We start from the raw sequence: 8,253 nt of genomic DNA, 5'->3' as shown, positions 1-8,253 counted from the left end.
GAACATGGAAGGAAAAGGTGACAGAGATAAGCTGCAGCAATTCAGCAGATATAACTGCATTTGTTTCTAGTGTCATTTACGGTTAGGTACTGCAGGTCCATGTTCATGCTAAAGATCAGTATGTCAGTAGCTCTCATTTTGACAGCTCTCAAGAGCAGCAGCTGAATTTATTTTTAAATTTTGATTCTAATGTACAGTGCCAGTGGAGATACACTGCTGCAACTGTTTATTGAAAGCAGGTCTAGTAAGCATGGCCCAAAGCTTTTATAGCCAGCAATGACTTCGGTTGCCTAGAAGTGCCAGTCTGTATTCTTTTCTCTTCTCTTCCCTCCTTTCTTCTCATCTCTCCCCACATGCCTACTCCAGGTTATCAGAGACAAGCTGGATAAGCCATTCTATTCAGTAAATAAATTTGATGCAATAAAAGATAGTTTATTATATGACATATTGATAGTATTCTTGGTTTTGTTCTTTTCACAGGAATATCTGTGAGTGTTTTACAAGGATTATTTGTATCATAGACATACTATCCAGATGTAGAACCTTCAAGTCCATCCAGTAGGTCTGTTACAGAATCAGAAATACCTGAGCCACTATCCAGTGCTTTATGCATTTCTGAGAAAACCATGAGCCAAAGAGTTCCAGGTTTGGGGAGTTTAAAGTCTGAACATGGATCAAAATTACACATGTGGTTCCCTTTCCTTTTTCGGTGTGGGCTGAGTTGAAATGGCAAGTCTTAAAACAACCCTGTAGGTCATCAATATCTGAATATAAGATTTGCACTAATTTATTTTCTGAATAAAGGTATCATTGATGGCAAAAAAAAATGAATAAATAAATCCCCAGAGAGTAAGGCACCTATTCATGAAGAGCTGTGGAATGTGGGAATAGGATAAGCTAAAAGGGAAAGAGAGTACTAGTACGCTGCTGTAAATGGCCTTAAAATAATCATGAATATTGCAGAAGTCGTACTGATAACAGCTTAAGTATATTTCCATAGGTGTTTCTTTATATTTACATATTAATTAGTGGATACCTAAGATATTATGTTACTGGAATGTCTGTGATATCCATGTTTTATTGACAGACTATTGTACCCAATAAAAGTTGCCAGTTGTGGAAAATTAATTTGTATGGGCTTAATCAAATGCAGAATTTCTAATTTTGCCAGCTTTATTTCTTCCAACCTTGCCACTGCTAGGTGTGTAGTGCCAGAGTAACCCTGCAGATGGTTTGCCGATACACTTCCCATTCCCCAGTGGTTATGGGCCCTCCCTCTTTCCACCACCTGCAAAGGAGGTCTGCAATCTCTGTATGCTGTGTAGGCCAGTCCCTTTTGAAATCTTCTCTTGGGGTACTTGCAGCATTCAGGTAGGGTAGATAATGCACCATAATCAAGTTCAATTTGTTCGAAAGTAGCGTAGAGGTGTTGATCAAGAAAACACTTTATTAAGATTATTAGGCCAAATTCAGAGTAGGGAGTCAGAATTTTTATCTTGTCGGTACCATTGACTCAGTTGGTTCTCCTCATATGAATGGAAATAGTAATTTCTACCATATTTTCATTTCTCATCTTTGTACAATGCTTTAAAGCTTTAAAAAGACATAAATATTATATGCAACACACCAAATTGTGGCAGTTTAATAACATAACACTATGAAATTATCAGATCTTCCATGCAAAGCATGGAATTATCATGGGTGATTCATTGCTGGGTACTCTGTGCTCTGCATCAGCTCTTAACCAATGGTGTTAAAGGGGCACTGTGCTGCTGGAAGTGAGCTGTCTTTGTGGAGATGCAAAATGAGAGTCTTGATCACTGTTATTAAAGAAGGGGTGGTGCTTTTAGTTAACACTAGTGTTCAGGCCATTTCCAGCTGAGACAATTTGTTATTTCCACAGAAGTGTTAATTGCAGATCTGGTCAAGTGAAAGTCATCAAAAATTATGAGATGTCATTTAGACATTAAAAATATAGTTCTGTGTTATATTAGCTTTTTCAGCACCCAAAGAGTAAACCATAACTCTCAAGTTCAGCACTTCTTTGTCATTATATGGCAGGACCGGACTAATTAGTCTGAATGCTTGAATGCTGGAGCCCTTTTTAGAAAAGTCTTTTTAAAACAAAAGTAATTTAAAGGTCCTCTCTTTGTGTCATTTCCTTATGAGAATACAAGAAAGATCATCAACAACTTACTATCACTGAATTTTGTGGTTTTCTTTCTCCTGACTGCATCTTAGATTATCTACTTAGCAAAAAAAATACTTGGAAAGTGAAACTGGCATAATGAAATATATAGGAAACTGGTTAGGTTTTAATACACTCAGAATATTTTAGGAGCAGTTGATAGTTGTATGGACTGGCCTGTATTGTTACTGAGGTCAGTATCATTTGACACTGTGGGCTGCATAAACATTTGTATCCCAAGATAAGGCAGCCAGACCTAATTTCTGGGATTACGTCCTTAACTGATCGGGCTACTTTCTAACAACAAGATCCTTAGCTAGGATGGCTGATGTAGCTCAACAAAAGTTATGAGTGAGCTTTTCAGATTTATCCAATTAATGTTTAGCCCTTTAGCTTCGAGATCTAATTTGCTGCTTGCTAATGCTAATTTTGCTTTTTTTGGTGCACCTATCTTATTTTACTTTGTTCTACCATACCTTTAGACAATGTGACTAATAGAGTAGAAAATACGTTTTATACAGCCATCTTATTTTAGAGAGGTAAGGAAAATTATTATTTTGCCTTTTTTTTTTTTTTTAATTATTCTCTATCTGCATAGAAGTCATCTGCTACAGGCACATTATGCTGTGAGCCAGAATACAAAATTATATGTTTCCATTTTCATTATAAATTAAACAGTCTGGAAGGATTAGTTTGGAAGCATATGAATTAAAACACAGCTCTTATCATAGATCGTTGGATTACAGAGGTCTTTGGATTTTATTAAGGGAAGGTTTAGAATAATGTCATCTGAGTGATACTGAGCTTGAATGCTTATGCTTTTTCTATAATAAAACTATAGGGTTTTTTATCTTTTGGCTCATGGGAGAAAACAGTCAGTGTGGCTATGAGAGACCTGTGTGGAATAAATGTTTTCTAGATTCTTTTCTAGGTGACTGTCAATAATATATATTTATAGATGCAGGTGGATTCTTTGGTTCTTTTTAATGTCATTTCCGTGTTTCACAGCAATACCATTTTATACAAGGTCTGAATCTCAAAATAAAATGCAGTTAACATATTGTAAATGTTGTAAGGGGAGTTTTTCCAGAAGGCTGGTTATTCGAATTCAGTATCTATCTTTCAAATTTAGTATCTATTTCCAAGCAGTATTTGCAGACTTACTGCTTTTCTCAGATTCATCTGTTGTTTAAAAACTATAGAAATAGGATGATACAATTTACCCTCATCTCTGATCTCAGCAAGCTCCAAGGCATCTTAAAATGGGGATTTCTAATGATGATGAGTGAGAGCTTAAACTGTCCACCTATGTTGTTGAATCTAAAGACACAGAAAGGGCTGATCCTCTAAAATAATGTTTTGAAATGTCCTTACAATCCTATATTTTCAAACCCAGAGCTATAGCAAGGATTTTCAAAACATAATCTACTGCAGATGCTTTTCTGAAATCTGTCCAAATATGCAATTTTGACCCCAAATATCTTCAGAAGGGGATTGTTTTTTGAAGGTTTTACATCCGTTTCCTAAGTGCGCAGTTAAAAGTACAGATTTTTTTTTGAAAATCCGTGAGTAAATGTATGAATTTACAGAATTAAAGATCAATACAAATTATGATCTGTGAGCCAGAGAAGCAGAAATATATAAATTAGAATCCAGAAATCATAACCTAATTTTTTGAGAACTTAAAAATAAATGAAATTTATTAATAATTGATGCAGCATTAATTCTGCAATGAGAGAAAGAATGGTTGGAGAAGATAATTTCCTTAGACCAAAAGGATACTAAAACTGGAAAAAAAACAAAACAAAACAAAAAAAGCCTGAAAGGCTGATCATTCATATAGGAACTATTTTATGTAATGATATCTTCCTGAAACTACTGAAACTATAGCAAAATAATGGAATAAGCATGAAGAGGTGGCTGTTTTTTTTTTTTTTTAGGTGTTGGTTTTTTTTGGGAGGTAGAGGGGTGGATTTGTTTGGCTTGGGGTGTTTTGCTTCTGTTTGTTTTTATTATTCATATTTGTCTTTATCCCCTTTTAGCTGAAATACCATGTTTTCGCTATTGCTTAGCACATAGAATATTACAAAAATGTCAGTTTGAAATCCAAATAGTATGTTCTAGATACATATGAGAAGTTACAGCATTTCACAATTAAAACAAACACTATAGCAAACAAGATGGAGATCTTCACTCAGCTTTCAGAGTGTGGTCTGCTTTTGTGACCTTACTTTGAGTAACACATCTGCAAAACACAAGTGCTCTGGAGGGACAGGATGATGGTTAGTTTTACAGTCTTTTAGATTATTTAGCAAACTAAAATAACAGTTGCTTTGTAGTCAACTTTGCTGGACAGATAAACAATAGTGACAATTTCATATGATGTATATAGACAGAAGAGGTTAGCTGCAACCCCTGAGTGATGGAGCTTGTCATATTCCCTTCTCCAGTAATGCACAAGGTTAGAAATCAATGTCTTAATCATGGGCAGCTCTGGGCAATTCAGATATATCACACACAAACAGGCTTCTAATTACATTTAAGAAATACATATCATACATATATAAACTGACATAAATATCAGAGTGGTGTTGCTAGCTGTCAAAATGGATAAGTATAATTCCCTCAGTGGCCCTTGACAGGTTCAATACCTGCTACGGAGGTGCTATGAACAGCATTATACGGCTGATTGAGTTATGACAGCTCTAACCCAACAGGGAAGCAAGGCAGGAAGGAATAGCCTGGGCTGCAGACAAATGATGATAAAGTGATCACTTTAAAGAACAATCTCCATAATATTTCATGCTCGCTGCACGGTGTAAAGGCAGCCTTGACTGCGGGGCTAACTGCTCTATCAATTGATTTGATTCACTGCTGCAGCTACTCCCAGTCATAATATTTCAAATAAATGGTACCGTGGATAGAAATAATATCTGCATCAATATTAACCCTGAAAGGACTAATGGACACAAGCTATAATTTCCTGGACACCCTAATAATGCATTTTGACTGGGCTTGGTGTGGAATGATTTTTGCCCTTTTTTTTTTTTAAAATCTATATAAAAACACTGTATTGTTTACTTAAACTTTCCTATTATGGCTATGAAGAAGCTTTGCAGCTCAGGCCTCATTCACAGCTTTAAGTCTAATTTTAAAGGAAATTCTACTAAGTACTATTTTTAACTGTTTATATTGAACATCTTGTACTAAAATTACATGAATTATATGAGAGAAAAGGCATTATAAGCATTTTTTGGATGTGTGCATTATACCATATATGTGTACGTAAGTACGTACAGAGGGAGGTTTCATTGCTCAAATTATTTACTAAGATGCATTTAAAACAAACAGTTAAAGGAGCTTAAAATTAATTATAAATGAAAATGGAGTCATCAAAGTGTAGTCTGCAAACACAAGGAACCAGTAAATTCTAATGATTATACAGGATGTTAAGGTTTCTTTTTCCTTTAGAAATAATAATAAGTACTATATGAGACAGGCTGAACACGTAAGAAGTACACATGAATTTATGGGTTCATAACATTAAATCAAACCTGATTTCTATTTTCCATGCAGTTTTTCACATACTCTGCAAAATAATGGATGTTTATTCTGTTCTTTCATTCATAACACCCTGCTGACATTTAAGTCCCTTTTAAAGATCTGCTGTGCTTATTGTGAATCAAGTTGACGTGTATAAATTGTATAATTTTATTATTGTTATTCTTTTTCTACTACTCTGTGACTACTTAACCATCTTTGGACGGCAAGTCCTTCAGGTTAGAGCCATGCCTACATATTTAGAAACTGTGTGAAGTACTGTTAATGCATGTTAACAAGTAATAATCTGGATAAATTTAAAAATCTCTTTTTCTGATTACTAGTTTTTTATCTGGATAAAGACTGTCCTTATCAGACTCTGTGTTTTTTTTTGTTTGGTTGGTTGTTTTTTTTTTTTTTTTTTTTCTTCCTATTTTTCTCTTAAGAATTTAGTAGAAATCAGAGAGGGAGATTTGAGTCTCATGAGGTTTGTTTATATGTAAAGCTTAAGAGGTGTTTTATGAACAGTCTTGGGTGAACGTTCTGACTGTAGAAGTGATCTTAAACAAGTTTCAGAGGACCACAATTTATAGTTTTCCAGAAGGTGTGAGGAATAGTTGTATTTCTCAGGATACCTGAGAGCTCCAACTGAGTTTGGAAGGTTGTCTTGAATTTCAAATTGAAACTGAAAATTGAAGAAAGTTGGCATTGACTTAACTCAGCTATTTCTATGAGTCTTCTATGTCACAAAAGTACCGTGTTTTCCTTCACTGTTGATCTGAGTACACAAGCAAGCTCTGTCATGCTTTTTTCTTGCTAGCATGTTTACCTACAAATCAATATCAAATTTTACCAGAAATTAAAGCACATGGTTTTCATAATGTATATTTGATTGTTCTTCATTTTCTTAAGAGCCTATGCCAACAGCCTGGGTCACCTCTCTATTAATCACTACTCACCACTTCAGTATACAAACACTGGAGTGTTCCACATTTTACTAAGAAAAATTTAAACCACCTCTTTGCCTTCCCTGCTTGCTTTTTTTTTCCTTCTCCCCAGATTTTCTTTCTTCTCTCTCACAATGCATGATGCTTATTTTATTTCTCCACTTCAGTCTATTTCCTCCGGCTTCATCCCCATCTGGTGATCTTACTCTTCTCTGTCTCTAAATTTGTTGAACTACTTTCTGAAATTGTTCTACTCTAATTCAGTTTCAGAATTTTGGTTCAGATCATTCTGTTCCTATGAGTCTGTCCTCACCTGGTTTCTCATCTTCATTCCTCTCCAGCTTAATATGTATCCTCTATTTCTGCTTTGCTATCCTCTTTGCATGTTATTGCTGACTTATAAAGATAGTCCACAAATGCAAACTAAACCACTATACCTATTCAGAAACCTCACAGATCTTCTTCGAAGTAAAATAATGTTGTGTCACCATCTAATCTTTCTTCATGGATATTCAGTGTATAACAGTTGAAGTAGAGCTTTGAACTTTTGCTGACAGCTGTTTACAACAACCAAACTTCTCTCCAGTGTCTCCGTTGTTGGTTGTAATGTCCAGCATCATGATTCTGTCACTTACTGTCACTGTTCCCTAGCCCAGTATTTGACTTTGGCTTAGAGCTTTTGTGTGTCTTGAAATCTAGGCCATGTCTTGGTCTTGTCAATTATTTTGGAAAGCTATTTCTGAAAGAGAGCGTGCCCTGTCCTTTTTGTGCAGCATAAACTGTTTTCCAGGTTCTGTGACGGTTTACTGTGACTTGTTGCAAACTAAACTTCACTTGAAATATAGAGCCTTGCTTAACTTGCAGATGATCAGAAGCTTTTTGCAAAGCCCATTTACCTAAACTGTTTATTTCCTTCTTCCCTTATTTATCCTACATTATCTCTATCACATTGAAAGTAAAATACTTGTTTTCATGTTCGCTATTTCCTTTTCCATCCTCTATCATTCTCTACTTAATATCAAGACATCATAGGCCTCACCAACCTTGATGAGTTATCAGTCTCTGTCACCCTGTTCCTTGTTCCTATGAGCAATTTCTTCTGTCTCATTTCAATACACTTACAAGGAGCTTGCCATTTACATCTGCAAGGGTAATTCATTCTTGTCTTTCAAAGATCTACTAAATTTCTCTTTGGCTGTAGGTCCAAAAATTCACAATCAAGCTCCCAACTTGAAATCTTGCCAATGTTTGTTACATATGGGTATTTTATTTTGTGTTACTGTCATCAATAGTGTCTTCTTTTGATGTTGTTGTACTTTTCAATCTGCCTGCTTCTTTTTTATACTTGGATGGTAAGTTATTTGGGGCAAAGACTGTCTTTCTCAGAGTTTGCACAGTATCAAACACTACAGCACTCTAGTAATCCAAGTAATTAAGACAATAGTAATATTAAAGGTAAGTTATACACCTGAAAGAGCTGTGAGAGAGTCTCATGTAATTAATACAGCCAAATTAAACTAAAAAAAAATTCTTTTCAAATATGAATTAGACTTAATACCGATTTCAGATATGAAAACA

This window comes from Anser anser (genome assembly GCF_964211835.1).
Source record: "Anser anser genome assembly, chromosome: 11".
Classification (NCBI taxonomy): domain Eukaryota; kingdom Metazoa; phylum Chordata; class Aves; order Anseriformes; family Anatidae; genus Anser; species Anser anser.
The sequence above is the reverse complement of the archived record's forward strand: the minus strand, read 5'-3'. Positions refer to the sequence as shown.